Below are 18644 nucleotides of genomic sequence, written 5' to 3' on the forward strand. Positions count from 1 at the left end.
GCGGATTAGGGTATGTCTACAGAATATATTAATTGATGAAAATTGGGCTGTCTGCACTCTCAAAGTGCATGTTGTTGCCAAATGTATTTCATATGCTGTGAACCTAGTTCATAGTTGTTAGTTTCCTTTAATGCCAAACAAACACATACCAATCGTTGGTTAGAAGGCGATCGCCGAATTCGTCCTCGCTTTCTCCCGTGTCGCTGGCTGTCGTGTCGTTTTCGTCGGTTTCGCTTGCATACGGTTCAAACCGATATGGCTCAATAGCTTCAGTTTCTTCTTCAATTTCGTTTTCGCTACCTGCCTCCACACTACAACCATCCGTTTCAATACATGCGCAATCTGTTGAATGGCTTAAGCCGCTGAAATCCGAGTCTGAATCCGAGCTAATGTCGCTATAGCTTGCTGTTCTATGCGCCATGTTTGTTTGTATTGGCATCACTATGTGACGTCACAGGAAAATGGACGGGTGTTTATAACGATGGTTAAAATCAGGCACTTTGAAGGGTAAAGGGTAAAATTTTGAAAAAAAACTTCGAAAAATAAAATAAGCCACTGGGAACTGATTTTTAATGGTTTTAACCCTTCTGAAATTGTGATAATGTTCCCCTTTAAAATAAGTATATTCTCACTAATAACAAGAGCACTTTTCTTGGTAGAAAAAAAAAATTCACCTTTTTGCTCAATATTTTGAAAAATATTCTTAAATAAGTAAATGCTAGTGCCATTATCTTGCATCATGATTATTTTTTTTTCATGCTTGAAGTAAGAAAGTATTACTTTAAAAAAAGTAGTTTTATACTTGTGAGTGTTGATGACACGGCTTTGCAACAGTTGATATTCTAGTTTCAAGCATGTTTCACTCAATATAGGTCATACAATCTCAACAACAAGCTGTAATATTTTACTGAGATCATTTAGGACCAAAACCCTTAAAACAAGTAAAACACTCGAACATAAAATCTGCTTAGTGAGAAGAATTATTTTATCAGACAGAAAATAAGCAAATATCACCCTTATTTGAGATATTTAATCTTACTTAGATTTCAGTTTTTGCAGTGTATATACATGTTGTTGTTTTTTAACTGACTTCTAAACAACGTTGCAAAATAGATGTTTTTGTTGGATCCACGTTGTCGGTTGGGAAATGACCAAATTTCAATGGTCAAATCAACGTCTAAACCTGACGTTGAACAGACGTCGTAAAAAGCATGTTGCTTCAACGTTGTAGAATATTGGGTTGTAAATGACCAAAATTCAAGGGTCCACTCAACGTCAGAACCCAACGTTGTCAAAAAGCATGTTGTTTCAACGTCAGGTTTGAGTAGCTCAACGTCAGGATTTAATTCAACAAGTTCTCAACGTTGTTTTAAAGGGGAACATTATCACCAGACCTATGTAAGCGTCAATATATACCTTGATGTTGCAGAAAAAAGACCATATATTTTTTTAACCGATTTCCGAACTCTAAATGGGTGAATTAAACGCCTTTCTATTATTCGCTCTCCGAGCGATGACGTCACAACGTGACATCACATCGGGAAGCAATCCGCCATTTTCTCAAACACCGAGTCAAATCAGCTCTGTTATTTTCCGTTTTTTCGACTGTTTTCCGTACCTTGGAGACATCATGCCTCGTCGGTGTGTTGTCGGAGGGTGTAACAACACGAACAGGGACGGATTCAAGTTGCACCAGTGGCCCAAAGATGCGAAAGTGGCAAGAAATTGGACGTTTGTTCCGCACACTTTACCGACGAAAGCTATGCTACGACAGAGATGGCAAGAATGTGTGGATATCCTGCGACACTCAAAGCAGATGCATTTCCAACGATAAAGTCAAAGAAATCTGCCGCCAGACCCCCATTGAATCTGCCGGAGTTTGTGAGCAATTCAGGGACAAAGGACCTCGGTAGCACGGCAAGCAATGGCGGCAGTTTGTTCCCGCAGACGAGCGAGCTAAACCCCCTGGATGTCTTGGCTCACACCGTCCCTTATGCCACCGAAGATGATCAAGAGAAGAATATCGACCCTAGCTTCCCTGGCCTGCTGACATCAACTCCAAAACTGGACAGATCAGCTTTCAGGAAAAGAGAGCGGATTAGGGTATGTCTACAGAATATATTAATTGATGAAAATTGGGCTGTCTGCACTCTCAAAGTGCATGTTGTTGCCAAATGTATTTCATATGCTGTGAACCTAGTTCATAGTTGTTAGTTTCCTTTAATGCCAAACAAACACATACCAATCGTTGGTTAGAAGGCGATCGCCGAATTCGTCCTCGCTTTCTCCCGTGTCGCTGGCTGTCGTGTCGTTTTCGTCGGTTTCGCTTGCATACGGTTCAAACCGATATGGCTCAATAGCTTCAGTTTCTTCTTCAATTTCCTTTTCGCTACCTGCCTCCACACCACAACCATCCGTTTCAATACATGCGCAATCTGTTGAATCGCTTAAGCCGCTGAAATCCGAGTCTGAATCCGAGCTAATGTCGCTATAGCTTGCTGTTCTATGCGCCATGTTTGTTTGTGTTGGCATCACTATGTGACGTCACAGGAAAATGGACGGGTGTTTATAACGATGGTTAAAATCAGGCACTTTGAAGCTTTTTTTAGGGATATTGCGTGATGGGTAAAATTTTGAAAAAAAACTTCGAAAAATAAAATAAGCCACTGGGAACTGATTTTTAATGGTTTTAACCCTTCTGAAATTGTGATAATGTTCCCCTTTAAAATAAGTATTTTCTCACTAATAACAAGAGCACTTTTCTTGGTAGAAAAAAAAAATAACACTTTTTTGCTCAATATTTTGAAAAATATTCTTAAATAAGTAAATGCTATTATCTTGCATCATGATTATTTTTTTTCATGCTTGAAGTAAGAAAGTATTACTTTAAAAAAGTAGTTTTATACTTGTGAGTGTTGATGACACGGCTTTGCAAAAGTTGATATTCCAGTTTCAAGCATGTTTCACTCAATATAGGTCATACAATCTCAACAACAAGCTGTAATATTTTACTGAGATCATTTAGGACCAAAACCCTTAAAACAAGTAAAACACTCGAACATAAAATCTGCTTAGTGAGAAGAATTATTTTATCAGACAGAAAATAAGCAAATATCACCCTTATTTGAGATATTTAATCTTTCTTAGATTTCAGTTTTTGCAGTGTACATACATGTTTTGTTTTTATAACTGACTTCTAAACAACGTTGCAAAATAAATGTTTTTGTTGGATCCACGTTGTCGGTTGGGAAATGACCAAATTTCAATGGTCAAATCAACATCTAAACCTGACGTTGAACAGATGTCGTAAAAAGCATGTTGTTTCAAGGGTTGTAGAATATTGGGTTGTAAATGACCAAAATTCAAGGGTCAACTCAACGTCAGAACCCAACATTTTCAAAAAGCATGTTGTTTCAACGTCAGGTTTGAGTAGCTCAACGTCAGGCTCTAATTCAACAAGTTCTCAACGTTTTTTTAAAGGGGAACATTATCACCAGACCTATGTAAGCGTCAATATATACCTTGATGTTGCAGAAAAAAGACCATATATTTTTTTAACCGATTTCCGAACTCTAAATGGGTGAATTTTGGCGAATTAAACGCCTTTCTATTATTCGCTCTCGGAGCGATGACGTCACAACGGGACGTCACATCGGGAAGCAATCCGCCATTTTCTCAAACACCGAGTCAAATCAGCTCTGTTATTTTCCGTTTTTTCGACTGTTTTCCGTACCTTGGAGACATCATGCCTCGTCGGTGTGTTGTCGGAGGGTGTAACAACACGAACAGGGACGGATTCAAGTTGCACCAGTGGCCCAAAGATGCGAAAGTGGCAAGAAATTGGACGTTTGTTCCGCACACTTTACCGACGAAAGCTATGCTACGACAGAGATGGCAAGAATGTGTGGATATCCTGCGACACTCAAAGCAGATGCATTTCCAACGATAAAGTCAAAGAAATCTGCCGCCAGACCCCCATTGAATCTGCCGGAGTGTGTGAGCAATTCAGGGACAAAGGACCTCGCTAGCACGGCAAGCAATGGCGGCAGTTTGTTCCCGCAGACGAGCGAGCTAAACCCCCTGGATGTCTTGGCTCACACCGTCCCTTATGCCACTGAAGATGATCAAGAGAAGAATATCGACCCTAGCTTCCCTGGCCTGCTGACATCAACTCCAAAACTGGACAGATCAGCTTTCAGGAAAAGAGAGCGGATTAGGGTATGTCTACAGAATATATTAATTGATTAAAATTGGGCTGTCTGCACTCTCAAAGTGCATGTTGTTGCCAAATGTATTTCATATGCTGTGAACCTACTTCATAGTTGTTAGTTTCCTTTAATGCCAAACAAACACATACCAATCGTTGGTTAGAAGGCGATCGCCGAATTCGTCCTCGCTTTCTCCCGTGTCGCTGGCTGTCGTGTCGTTTTCGTCGGTTTCGCTTGCATACGGTTCAAACCGATATGGCTCAATAGCTTCAGTTTCTTCTTCAATTTCGTTTTCGCTACCTGCCTCCACACTACAACCATCCGTTTCAATACATGCGCAATCTGTTGAATCGCTTAAGCCGCTGAAATCCGAGTCTGAATCCGAGCTAATGTCGCTATAGCTTGCTGTTCTATGCGCCATGTTTGTTTGTGTTGGCATCACTATGTGATGTCACAGGAAAATGGACGGGTGTTTATAACGATGGTTAAAATCAGGCACTTTGAAGCTTTTTTTAGGGATATTGCGTGATGGGTAAAATTTTGAAAAAAAACTTCGAAAAATAAAATAAGCCACTGGGAACTGATTTTTAATGGTTTTAACCCTTCTGAAATTGTGATAATGTTCCCCTTTAAAATAAGTATTTTCTCACTAATAACAAGAGCACTTTTCTTGGTAGAAAAAAAAAAACACTTTTTTGCTCAATATTTTGAAAAATATTCTTAAATAAGTAAATGCTATTATCTTGCATCATGATTTTTTTTTTCATGCTTGAAGTAAGAAAGTATTACTTTAAAAAAGTAGTTTTATACTTGTGAGTGTTGATGACACGGCTTTGCAACAGTTGATATTCCAGTTTCAAGCATGTTTCACTCAATATAGGTCATACAATCTCAACAACAAGCTGTAATATTTTACTGAGATCATTTAGGACCAAAACCCTTAAAACAAGTAAAACACTCGAACATAAAATCTGCTTAGTGAGAAGAATGATCTTATCAGACAGAAAATAAGCAAATATCACCCTTATTTGAGATATTTCATCTTACGTAGATTTCCTAGTTCCCAGCAAACACAAGACATTAAGGTATTTTTGGGTTCATTGAGGTTAGCTATTTTTACTTGTTTTGGAAAGTTCTGACAAGCTGAATTTTCTTGTTCTATTGGCAGATAATTTTGCTTAGTTCAAGTAAAATACCCCTAATTTTTTTTTCTTTCTTTTCTTGTTTTTGAACACTGACTTTTTGCAGTGTATGTTTTGGGCCGCCAAATGACAAAATATGCCCCCGCTCCTTGGGTTGGACACAATTAGTTATTTGAACACTTTTGAGATCATTACAAGGTTTGGATGGTGACAAAAACTATATTCAAACATGCAATAAAAGTATATTGTATGTAAGTGTTGTGGCCTTGGAACAGACATTTTATATTGATGTTGGTATTCACATCATCATCCAGCAGATGGCGCTCACAACCAAAGTATGTGACTGATGACTTCTGTGTTAATAAATACATTGGACTACTCACTATAATGATCTGGTGCCTTACTGTAAAACAATAACAGTAAAAAGAAGTAGGGCAATGAGGCCAGAGGACTCAATAACAACAAAACAGACAATAAAGTAATAAAACAAGGACTATAATGCTGAGTAATGCATATCACAGCAAGTCATATCAAACCTTGGAAGTGCTGTAAGTCCCTCAGGGACTGAGCTGCGTTAGAGATGACATCAAACTAATTAGATGACATTTTTAGTCATTGTGTTAATTATTTAATGATACCATGATGTCATGATTTTTAACCCTATTCTCGTATATGGGCTTCTTTGTGTAAAAAAATAAATAAAATAAAAATAAAGTCCAATATTTTGGCTATGATAGGAGATTATTTTGTTGGTTCTGAAGCTGACTTAGAGGGAAACATGCCCAAGTAGTAGTAGTAGGAGAGTACATAACACTGAAGGATAAAACAATTTGGGAGAATGTTTGTGAAACAGCTGCATTTCCAAAAATATATGAATATGACGCCAATCTTGAATGTGAATTATATTTATATAGCGCTTTTCTCTAGTGACTCAATGCGCTTTTACATAGTGAAACCCAATATCTAAGTTACATTTAAACCAGTGTGGGTGGCACTTGGAGCAGGTGGGTAAAGTGTCTTACCCAAGGACATAGCAGCTGTGACTGGGATGGCAGAAGCGAGGGATCGAACCCGGAACCCTCAAGTTGCTGGCACCGCCGCACCGCCGCCCCACCAACCGAGCTACGCATCCCCAAATTATTGTTCTGGAGATTTCTACCAATCCTTTTAGTCACTATTTCTAGCTACTCGCAACAAATTCAGCATCTACGTCTGGTGTTATTGTAGACCATACTTGCCAACCCTCCCGGATTTTCCGGGAGACTCCCGAAATTCAGCGCCTCTCCCGAAAACCTCCCGGGACAAATTTTCTCCCGAAAATCTCCCGAAATTCAGGCACACAATATAAACGGCGTACCTGCCCAATCACGTTATAACTGTAGAATGATGGAGGGCGAGTTCTTGGTTTCTTATGTGGGTTTATTGTTAGGCAGTTTCATTAACGTCCTCCCAGCGCGGTAACAACACACAACAACAGCATTTCGTCTACCGTAAAGCAGTTCGTCTGCCGTAAACAGCAATGTTGTGACACTCTTAAACAGGACAATACTGCCATCTAGTGCATTTGATGAAAGCACTTTTGTGCGTGCCACACAGCAATGCATCATTAGTGAGGGCGTTCAGCATGGTTAGAAAAATAGTGACAAATAGAACAAGGATGGACAATTCAACCCTTAACTCAACAATGAGTAGATGAGTGTTATGTGTGTGTATATGTGTAAATAAATGAACACTGAAATTCAAGTATTTCTTTTATATATATATATATATATATATATATGTCCAGGGTGTACCCCGCTTTCCGCCCGATTGTAGCTGAGATAGGCTCCAGCGCCCCCCGCGACCCCAAAGGGAATAAGCGGTAGAAAATGGATGGATGGATGGATATATATATATATATATATATATATATATATATATATATATATATATATATATATGAAATACTTGACTTAGTATTTCTTATATATATATATATATATATATATATATATATATATATATATATATATATATAAAATACTTGACTTGGTGAATCCTAGCTGTAAATATACTCTTAACCATGCCCCCAACCACGCCCCGCCCCCAATCACGCCTCCGCCCCGCCCCCCACCTCCCGAAATCCGAAATCGGAGGTCTCAAGGTTGGCAAGTATGTTGTAGACTGTACTTGTGTTTAAAGACTCTTTACTTCTGTCGCTCAATGTCCAAGACGAAAAGCTGCAGAGAGTCTGACGCCACACCCGTTGCAAGCCTTCCTCTCTTTAAAAGCCGCCACAGTCTTCTTTGAATTTTGAAGATCACCTTCCGCGAGACATGCACTGCAAAAAGTCAGTGTTTGAAAACAAGAAAAAAAAATAAAATAAAAAAATAAGGGGTATTTTACTTGAACTAAGCCATACTTGCCAACCCTCCCGGATTTTCCGGGAGACTCCCGAAATTCAGCGCCTCTCCCGAAAACCTCCCGGGACAAATTTTCTCCCGAAAATCTCCCGAAATTCAGGCGGGATATACAAACAGCATACCTGCCCAATCACGTTATAACTGTAGAATGATGGAGGGCGAGTTCTTGGTTTCTTATGTGGGTTTATTGTTAGGCAGTTTCATTAACGTCCTCCCAGCGCGGCAACAACACACAACAACAGCAGTCACGTTTTTGTATACCGTAAAGCAGTTCGTCTGCCGTAAACAGCAATGTTGTGACACTCTTAAACAGGACAATACTGCCATCTAGTGCATTTGATGAAAGCACTTTTGTGCGTGCCACACAGCAATGCATCATCAGAGAGGGTGTTCAGCATGGTTCGAAAAATAGTGACAGAGAATAGAACAAGGATGGACAATTCAACCCTTAACTCAACAATGAGTAGATGAGGGTTATGTGTGTGTATATGTGTAAATAAATGAACACTGAAATTCAAGTATTTATTTTATATATATATATATATATATATATATATATATATATATATATATATATATATATATATATATATATATATATATATATATACAGTGAATTCTAGCTATATATATATATATATATATATATATATATATATGTATTTTATTATATTATATATATATATATATATATAATATAATATAATAAAATATATATATATATAAAATATAATAAAATACATATATATAGCTAGAATTCACTGAACGTCAAGTATTTCTTATATATCTATATATATATATATATATATATATATCTATATATATATATATATATATATATATATATATATATATATATATATATATATATATATATATATATGAAATACTTGACTTGGTGAATTCTAGCTGTAAATATACTCCTCCCCTTTTAGACACGCCCCCAACCACGCCCACCCCCACCCCCTCCCCCCACCTCCCGAAATCGGAGGTCTCAAGGTTGGCAAGTATGAACTAAGCAAAATTATCTGCCGGAAATTAGGCAAGTCAAGACTTTCCAAAACAAGTAAAATTAGCTAACTTCAATGAACCCAAAAATACCTTAAAATAAGAATATTCTCACTAATAACAAGTGCACTTTTCTTGGTAGAAAAAAAAGAGACCTTTTTGCTCAATATGTTGAAAAATATTCTTAAGTTAAGTAAACGCTAGTGCCATTATCTTGACATAGCATTACATTTCTTGAAACCAGCAAACTTATACTAAAAACTAGTTTATTGTTCTTAATGGAAAGGCAACAAGGTCTACTAGCCACTCAGGCAAATCATATTGTCTAAAAATGCATTTTTCCATGGATAACATGACATCATCGCGCCAAGTGCATGCTCTTTCAGTCAATTAGTGCGTATATATACAGCCCGGCCAAAAATGTTTTCAATTGTAATTTTGAGGAATTTATCTGAATGTGCATGAACTATTTCTGTTCAAAATTGCTTGAAATGTTAAATGTTTAAATATCAACTGTCAGTTTACTGTACTGTGCCAACTGGACTACTATATGAGTACGTATTTTCTATTGTTTCATTGAAAATAAAACAGCAAAGTCCATTTGGCTGTCATCTGTTTTAATTATGAGATACAATTGTGTCAAAGTCATGATTTTTTTTTTCATGCTTGAAATAAGAAATGCTTGCTTTTATACAAACCCCGTTTCCATATGAGTTGGGAAATTATGTTGGATGTAAATATAAATGGAATACAATGATTTGCAAATCCTTTTCAACCCATATTCAATTGAATGCACTACAAAGACAACATATTTGATGTTCAAACTCATAAACTTTTTTTTTTTTTTTGCAAATAATAATTAACTTAGAATTTCAAGGCTGCAACACGTGCCAAAGTAGTTGGGAAAGGGCATGTTCACCACTGTGTTACATGGCCTTTCCTTTTAACAACACTCAGTAAACGTTTGGGAACTGAGGAGACACATTTTTTAAGCTTCTCTGGTGGAATACTTACCCATTCTTGCTTGACAGCTTAAGTTGTTCAACAGTCCGGGGGTCTCCGTTGTGGTATTTTAGGCTTCATAATGCGCCACACATTTTCAATGGGAGACAGGTCTGGACTACAGGCAGGCCAGTCTCGTACCCGCACTCTTTTACTATGAAGCCACGGTGATGTAACACGTGGCTTGGCATTGTCTACCTGAAATAAGCAGGGGCGCCCATGGTAATGTTGCTTGGATGGCAACATATGTTGCTCCAAAACCTGTATGTACCTTTCAGCATTAATGGCGCCTTCACAGATGTGTAAGATACCCATGTCTTGGGCACTAATACACCCCCATACCATCACAGATTCTGTTTTTTACACTTTGCACCTATTACAATCCAGATGGTTCTTTTCCTCTTTGGTCCGGAGGACACGACGTCCACAGTTTCCAAAAACAATGTGAAATGTGGACTCGTCAGACCACAGAACACTTTAACACTTTGTATCAGTCCATCTTAGATGAGCTCAGGCCCAGCGAAGCCGACGGCGTTTCTGGGTGTTGTTGAGAAACGGTTTTCGCCTTGCATAGGAGAGTTTTAACTTGCACTTACAAATGTAGCGACCGACCGTAGTTACTGACAGTGGGTTTCTGAAATGTTCCTGAGCCCATGTGGTGATATCCTTTACACACTGATGTCGCTTGTTGATGCAGTACAGCCTGAGGAATCGAAGGTCACGGGCTTAGCTGCTTACGTGCAGTGATTTCTCCAGATTGAAGCCTTTGATGATATTACGGACCGTAGATGGTGAAATCTCAAAATTCCTTGCAATAGCTGGTTGAGAAAGGTTTTTCTTAAACTGTTCAACAATTTCCTCACGCATTTGTTGACAAAGTGGTGACCCTCGCCCCATCCTTGTTTGTGAATGACTGAGCATTTCATGGAATCTACTTTTATACCCAATCATGGCACCCACCTGTTCCCAATTTGCCTGTTCACCTGTGGGATGTTCCAAATAAGTGTTTGATGAGCATTCCTCAACTTTATCAGTATTTATTGCCACCTTTCCCAACTTCTTTGTCACGTGTTGCTGCCATCAAATTCTAAAGTTAATGATTATTTGCAAAAAAAAAAAAAGGTTTATCAGTTTGAACATCAAATATGTTGTCTTTGTAGCATATTCAACTGAAAATGATTTGCAAATCATTGTATTCCGTTTATATTTACATCTTACAGAATTTCCCAACTCATATGGAAATGGGGTTTGTACTTGTGAGTGTTGATGACACAGCTTTGCAACAGTTGATATGCTAGTTTCAAGCACGTTTTACTCAATATAGGTCATCAAATCTCAGCAACAAGCTGTAATATCTTACTGAGATCATTTAGGACCAAAACCCTTAAAACAAGTAAAACACTCTAACATAAAATCTGCTTAGTGAGAAGAATTATCCTATCAGACAGAAAATAAGCAAATATCACCCTTATTTGAGATATTTCATCTTACTTAGATTTCAGTTTTTGCAGTGTACTGCCTCTGCTCCAGACAAGACTGCGTGTAAAGCTTACCTTATCACTACATTCGGTTTCGCCGGCACTGTTCTGGTGATCAAAATGCGTCTTTTTTAGGGGCCAAATTTTCGATGCATCACTATTCAAATAGTGCGCAACTATTAAAACTATTTACATCCATTTATACTGTGACAACCTGCTGGTTTTTAAAGTACCAATACCGCTTGGTAACACTGTCTGTACAAATGATACTGTACAGATTATAAAAGGATAGGCATCTTACTGGAAAATTCTCTCTCGGAATGTTCTCAACTCGTGTTTCCATGCCATTAGGAGCAGAATAATGCTGCCCAGAAGTTATACGTTTCCACCAGTAATGGGCGGTAACAGGCTACATGTAGCTAGGCCCGGGGTCAGCAACCCGCGGCTCTAGGTCCGCACACGGCTCTTTAGCTCCGTCCTAGTGCATACTTGCCAACAGGGGCGCCGAAAAGGGGGGGTAAAGGAGACGGATTCTAGGGGCCCATGATGGAGGGGGGCCCAGAGAGGCCCCTAATGATGATGAAATTATAATACAGAAAAAATAATGACACTGTGTTGGGGGCCCTGTAAAGATTCTTTTCATGGGGCCCAAAATCCCTTAGCGGCGCCCCTGCTTGCCAACCTTGAGACCTCCAATTTCGGGAGGTGGGGGGTGGGAGCGTGGTCGGGGGTGGGGCGGGGCGTGGTTGGGGGGCGTGGTTAAGAGGGGAGGAGTATATTGACAGCTAGAATTCACCAAGTCAAGTATTTCATACATATATATATATATATATATATATATATATATATATATATATATATATATATATATATATATATATATATATATATATATATATATATATATATATGTCTTAATAAGGTTATCCAAAAAATAGTGCTCGATACCGTAGTAGAGCGCAATATATGTATGTGTATATATATATGTATACATATCACAAATCACAAGACTATTTCATCTCTACAGGCCTGTTTCATGAGGGGGGGTACCCTCAATCGTCAGGAGATTTTAATGGGAGCATTCGCATACCATGGTTTATATAGGGCACAGAGTGGGTGGGTACAGGCTGGCCTAGGGGCGTGGTGATTGGCTCATGTGTTACCTAGGAGGTGTTTCCGTCTATGGCGGCATGTTGTTACAATATATATATATATATATATATATATATATACATATGTATATATATATATATGTCTACATCCTGAAAATATGCAAACAAAACTGTGTTTAGATGATTGATACTTCAAGCTTGCATAAATAAATATTAAGGAATATAACAACTTGGCTTCTGAGAGTTTCAAAATGTAATGAATAAAATGCTAAAGTTGTTGATAAACAAGCAATTATTTTAATAATTAAATATGGTCATTTTAAATGAAATATTATGATAATTTAAAATCAATTATTTCAAATATGTTTATTTTAATGTATAATTCTATGGCTAAGGAGTCACGAAAAAATACAAATAAAAATACAATTAATTTTGATGTTTTTAGCAAAATAAAAAAAATAAAAAATATTTTTTTTATTTATTTTTTTTATTAATAAATATATTTGTTTTTAGGTAAAATAAACATAATAATACAATTTACTGTATCTCTAGTCTGGATGATTTAGTTCTTGACACCCTGTTGTCCTCCCGTCATGAAAAAAAGGCTGTCCTCACTCAGGTCCGCATGGAGCTGGAGGGGGCGTGGCTTCCAGCTCCGCCTGAAAATCGGGAGATTTTCGGGAGAATATTTGTCCCGGGAGGTTTTCGGGAGAGACGCTGAATTTCGGGAGTCTCCCGGAAAATTCGGGAGGGTTGGCAAGTATGTCCTAGTGGCTCCCTGGAGCTTTTTCAAAAATGTATGAAAGTGGAAAAAGATGGGGGGGGGGGAATATATTTTTTGTTTTAATATGGTCTCTGTAGGAGGACAAACATGACACAAACCTTCCTAATTGTTAGAAATCCCTCTATTTATATTAAACATGCTTCACTGATGAGAGTATTTGGCGAACGCCGCTTTGTCCTACTAATTTCGGCGGTCCTTGAACTCACTCTAGTTTGTTTACATGTACAACTGGAGCCGCAAAAAATTAAAAGCCGTATATAAATGTTGGAATGAAGGCAACACATGACGTAAGTATCTATCTTAGCCTACTATCAAAATGACTATGTGTCGCAGGCTGAAGCAAATCTTCGTTGACAGAAATGTCGAAATGTAATATTTATTCTACACATTTTTACAACATTAGAAACCATTATTAAATAAGAGGCTACTCAGAAGGTGAGATAACTCCTGGAAATTACTGGCTTTTAATGGCCAAAGGTATAGATGTGTGTGTCCAAGTTAAAGGAAACGGCAGGCTGTCTTCTTCTAATAGCTAAGTAATGTTTGCTGTGGTCTGGAACAACATGGCACACAAACTATTGTCTGAAATGTGTCATGTGACATGCAAAACTAAATTATAAACAAAGAGGATAAAAGTAAATGATATTAAATGAGCTCAAATATACCTACAAATGAGGCATAATAATGCAATATGTACATACAGCTAGCCTAAATAGCATGTTAGCATCGATTAGCTTGCAGTCATTCACTGACCAAATATGCCTGATGAAGCACTCCAACAAGTCAATAACATCAACACAGCTCACCTTTGGGCATTCACGCACAGCATAAAACATTTGGCGGACAAAATGAGACAAAGACGGAGTGGAAGATTTTACATGTAAACAAACTGTTGCGTCACAGTCCACACTATGGTGAGTTCAAGAAACCGCCGAAATTATTAGGACAAAACGACGTTCACCAAATACTCTCATCAGTGAAGCATACACAGAAACATATTTAACAGCGGGCTTTCTAACAATTGGGAAGGTTTGTGTCATGTTTGTCTTCAAACAAAAAACATAGGAAAACAAAAAATGGTAACACTTTAGTATGGGGAACACATATTCACCATTGATTAGTTGCTTATTAACATGCAAATTAGTAACATATTGGCTCTTAATTAGTCATTATTAAGTACTGTAGAGGTCGCCCTCTAGTGGGTTCTTCAGACCACCACACGCTGCCAGGAGAGCCCGGAATTCTGGGTATAACACTGTTTTATTTTCCTCAAATGGTGCAAAGTCTTTTGCTTCTCAGCAAAGTGTCTTTTCTGCGTCTTTGTCTCTCAGCAAAACCTCCAACTCCTCGTCTCATCACGGCTGCTGCTAATAAAGGCGGCAGGTGATTAGATAATAATCAATCAATCAATGTTTATTTATATAGCCTTAAATCACAAGTGTCTCAAAGGGCTGCACAAGCCACAACGAAATCCTCGGCACAGAGCCCACATAGGGGCAAGGAAAAACTCACCCCAGTGGGACGTCGATGTGAATGACTATGAGAAACCTTGGAGAGGACCGCATATGTGGGAAACCCTCCCTCTAGGGGAGACCGAAAGCAATGGATGTCGAGTGGGTCTGACATAATATTGTGAAAGTCCAGTCCATACTGGATCCAACATATCAGTGAAAGTCCAGTCCACAGTGGATTCAACATAATAGTGAGAGTCCAGTCCATAGTGGGGCCAGCAGGAAACCATCCCGAGCGGAGACAAGGCCCACCTGGGCCATCAACGCACCTGTCGCTGTCTTCGAGGCCGTTCCTGACACACCCCGTTCCGCGGCAGGCCCGGAGGCCACGCCCCCCTCCACAAGTACATTCTGCATGGCCTTATTATACAACCAGTAAGCCATTAACTAAGAGTCTTCCCTCAATAACCTCAGAATTATTGCTTATTAGTAACCCTAACTCTAACCCTTATATGTTCCCGTAGTGTCCAAATAACTCTAAATTAAGTCTCCAACTCCAACTACTCGTCTCATCACGGCTGCTGCTAATAAAGGCGGCAGGTGATTAGATAATAATCAATCAATCAATCAATGTTTATTTATATAGCCCTAAATCACAAGTGTCTCAAAGGGCTGCACAAGCCACAACGAAATCCTCGGTACAGAGCCCACATAGGGGCAAGGAAAAACTCACCCCAGTGGGACGTCGATGTGAATGACTATGAGAAACCTTGGAGAGGACCGCATATGTGGGAAACCCCCCCTCTTGGGGAGACCGAAAGCAATGGATGTCGAGTGGGTCTGACATAATATTGTGAAAGTCCAGTCCATAGTGGATCCAACATAATAGTGAAAGTCCAGTCCACAGTGGATCCAACATAATAGTGAGAGTCCAGTCCATAGTGGGGCCAGCAGGAAACCATCCCGAGCGGAGACAAGGCCCACCTGGGCCATCAACGCACCTGTCGCTGTCTTCGAGGCCGTTCCTGACACACCCCCTTCCGCAGCAGGCCCACAGGCCACGCCCCCCTCCACAAGTACATTCTGCATGGCCTTATTATACAACCAGTAAGCCATTAATTGTCATGACTTGAACTATGGCGTGGTTTGTTCTCCCGAGGTGCAAATGATTTGGACCGGACATGGCTTGGAGGTGGGTACATGATTTAATATTAACAATCAAAAAAAAAGGAACAAACAAAAGGTGGTACAAAACTTGGCTATAAACACAAAACTTGCACAAAGGCAGAAACTATGAACAATGAAACCAAAACACTAACTGTGGCATTAATAAACAAAAACTTACTTGGCATGGACTAAAGGAGCAGCATGAACGATGGACATGAAACAAAGTGTCAGGAATGTGCAGAGCATAAATGTGGATGTCGCCAGGCTGACCAACAGAAAAAGAAAAGCTTAAATAACACAGACATGATTAACGAAAACAGGTGCGTGACTCAAAACGTGAAACAGGTGCGTGACGTGACAGGTGAAAACTAATGAGTTGCTGTGGAAACAAAACAAGGGAGTGAACAACCAGAAACTAAAGAGTCCAATAACTAAACTAAACAAAACATGACTAAAACAAAAACATGATCAACACAGACATGACAATTAACTAAGAGTCGTCCCTCAATAACCTCAGAATTATTGCTTATTAGTAACCCTAACCCTAACCCTTATATGTTCCCCTAGTGTCCAAATAACTCTAAATTAAGTCTTTGTTGCTTTAATAAGCAACTAATTAATGGTGAATACGTTCCCCATACTAAAGTGTTACCCAAAACATTTGATTTTCCCCCTCTTTTTCCATTTTCCGTCCTTTTTAAAAAAAAAAAAATGCTCCAGGGAGCCACTAGGGCGGCACTAAAGAGCCGCGGGTTGCTGACCCCCGAGTTAGGGTAAACAAATAAATATAGAATATAGAGTACGAAAAAAAATTGCAAGAAAATACACATGCCAAACATAAAAGGTGTACGTTGCATTTAAACAGAGGTGGGTAGAGTAGCCAGAAATTGTACTCAAGTAAGAGTACTGTTACTTTAGAGATTTATTACTCAAGTAAAAGTAAGGAGTAGTCACCCAAATATTTACTTAAGTAAAAGTAAAAAGTATGTTGTAAAAAAACTACTCAAGTACTGAGTAACTGATGAGTAACATACACACACATATCATATATATATATATATATACACACACACACACATATATACATATATATATATACATACATTGATATATACAGTATATAATTTATATTTATTTGTTTTGCCGTTTTTGTTTACATGTTAATAGTGTTTTAATGAATATACATGCATGTTTAACACATATAGATTCCTTTCTTTCATGAAGACAAGAATATAAGTTGGTGTATTACCTGATTCTGATGACTTGCATTGATTGGAATCAGACAGTAGTGATGACAAACGTCCACGTTTTCAAATGGAGGAGAAAAAAAGTTCCTCCTTTTTAGTCTAATACCAAATGAAAGTGGTTGGTTTTTGGCATCTTATATGTCCAGCTTCCATATTCATTTTTATACACTTTACAAGAAATACATTGGCGGCAAACTCCGTAGCTTGCTAGCTTGTTCGCGCAGGCTTTCGGAGACTCTTATTTTGAAAGCGCAGGCGCGATGGAGCGGCACTTTTATTGTGAAGACAGGAACTGTGCAGTCAGTCTTTAGGCTTTTGACGGGGTGTACGGTTGAAATAAAAAATGGTCTTTTTTCCTTCACACTTTTGATTGATTGATTGGAACTTGTATTAGTAGATTGCACAGTACAGTATATATTCCGTACAATTGACCACTAAATGGTAACACCCCAATAAGTTTTTCAACTTGTTTAAGTCAGGTCATGTGACCCCTGGCTCTGTTTGATTGGTCCAACGTCACCAGTGACTGCATCTGATTGGTGGAACGGAGTGAACGTCACCAGTGACTGTATTTGTTGAAACGCAGGCACTATGAAGGTCTGTCTGACAGACCAAAACAAACAAAGCGTGCATTAACAGATCGATAAAAATTAGTAGCGAGTAGCGAGCTGAATGTAGATAAAAGTAGCGGAGTAAAAGTAGCGTTTCTTCTCTATAAATATACTCAAGTAAAAGTAAAAGTATGTTGCATTAAAACTACTCTTAGAAGTACAATTTATCCCAAAAGTTACTCAAGTAGATGTAACGGAGTAAATGTAGCGCGTTACTACCCACCTCTGCATTTAAATGACTTGCTGAAAGTTAAGTTAATTTAAAATCTTCATTCTCAATGTCCAATTATAACAAGCGCAACTTTTAAATGGGTCATGTGGGCCTCTGCGGTAAAAGAAGGCCTTTGTATTCGCGGTTCAGACAGAGTTTGGATTCAGGACGTCTGGTGCTTTCACTTAAATATGCCAAGCAGGATTTATGTTTGCAAAAGTATAAGGCTGAAAAGGTCATTAAACAAGATGGAGCAGAATTACGGGTGTTAGTTTTGCTTTGCGTAAGCTGTCAAAGACAATGTAAATGCACCTCAACGCGTTCCAAACCCTGTCCAAGCACCGTTCTAACATCTTGTCAAAAAACATTGCAACAAATTCTTAATCTGCCGAGCGTGCGATGTACATCTGCTCCTCCACGTATCCTTTTGGGGTGTGACATCACTCAGCCAGAGTGCAGGCGGTGCAGAAGACAGGATGCCAGACATTCCTTGAATGCCCCACACAGGATCTCACTTCTGCTTGTGAACACAACCCCTCGGCCCCCGGCCAGTGGAAAAATACAAGCTCGTCTTGCAGGGTCGCATGAGCGAGGCTCTTTGGTGTATCGGCTGATTGATGCCATTGTTTTACGCCGTGTTTGCAAAATTGAGAGACGTAGCAGACGTGCACGACATCAAACACAATCACACAATGCTGGAGATGAGGAACGGTGGAACAACATCTGGAGTTAACGCAGCGTCACTTGCAAAAACAAGATCTAGATCTGCGCGACCGTGCGTAACGTCGCGACATTCCTGTGCGCTGTTCAAGTGTTGGGCT

The sequence above is a fragment of the Nerophis lumbriciformis genome, linkage group LG35 (genome assembly GCF_033978685.3).
Source record: "Nerophis lumbriciformis linkage group LG35, RoL_Nlum_v2.1, whole genome shotgun sequence".
Lineage (NCBI taxonomy): Eukaryota > Metazoa > Chordata > Actinopteri > Syngnathiformes > Syngnathidae > Nerophis > Nerophis lumbriciformis.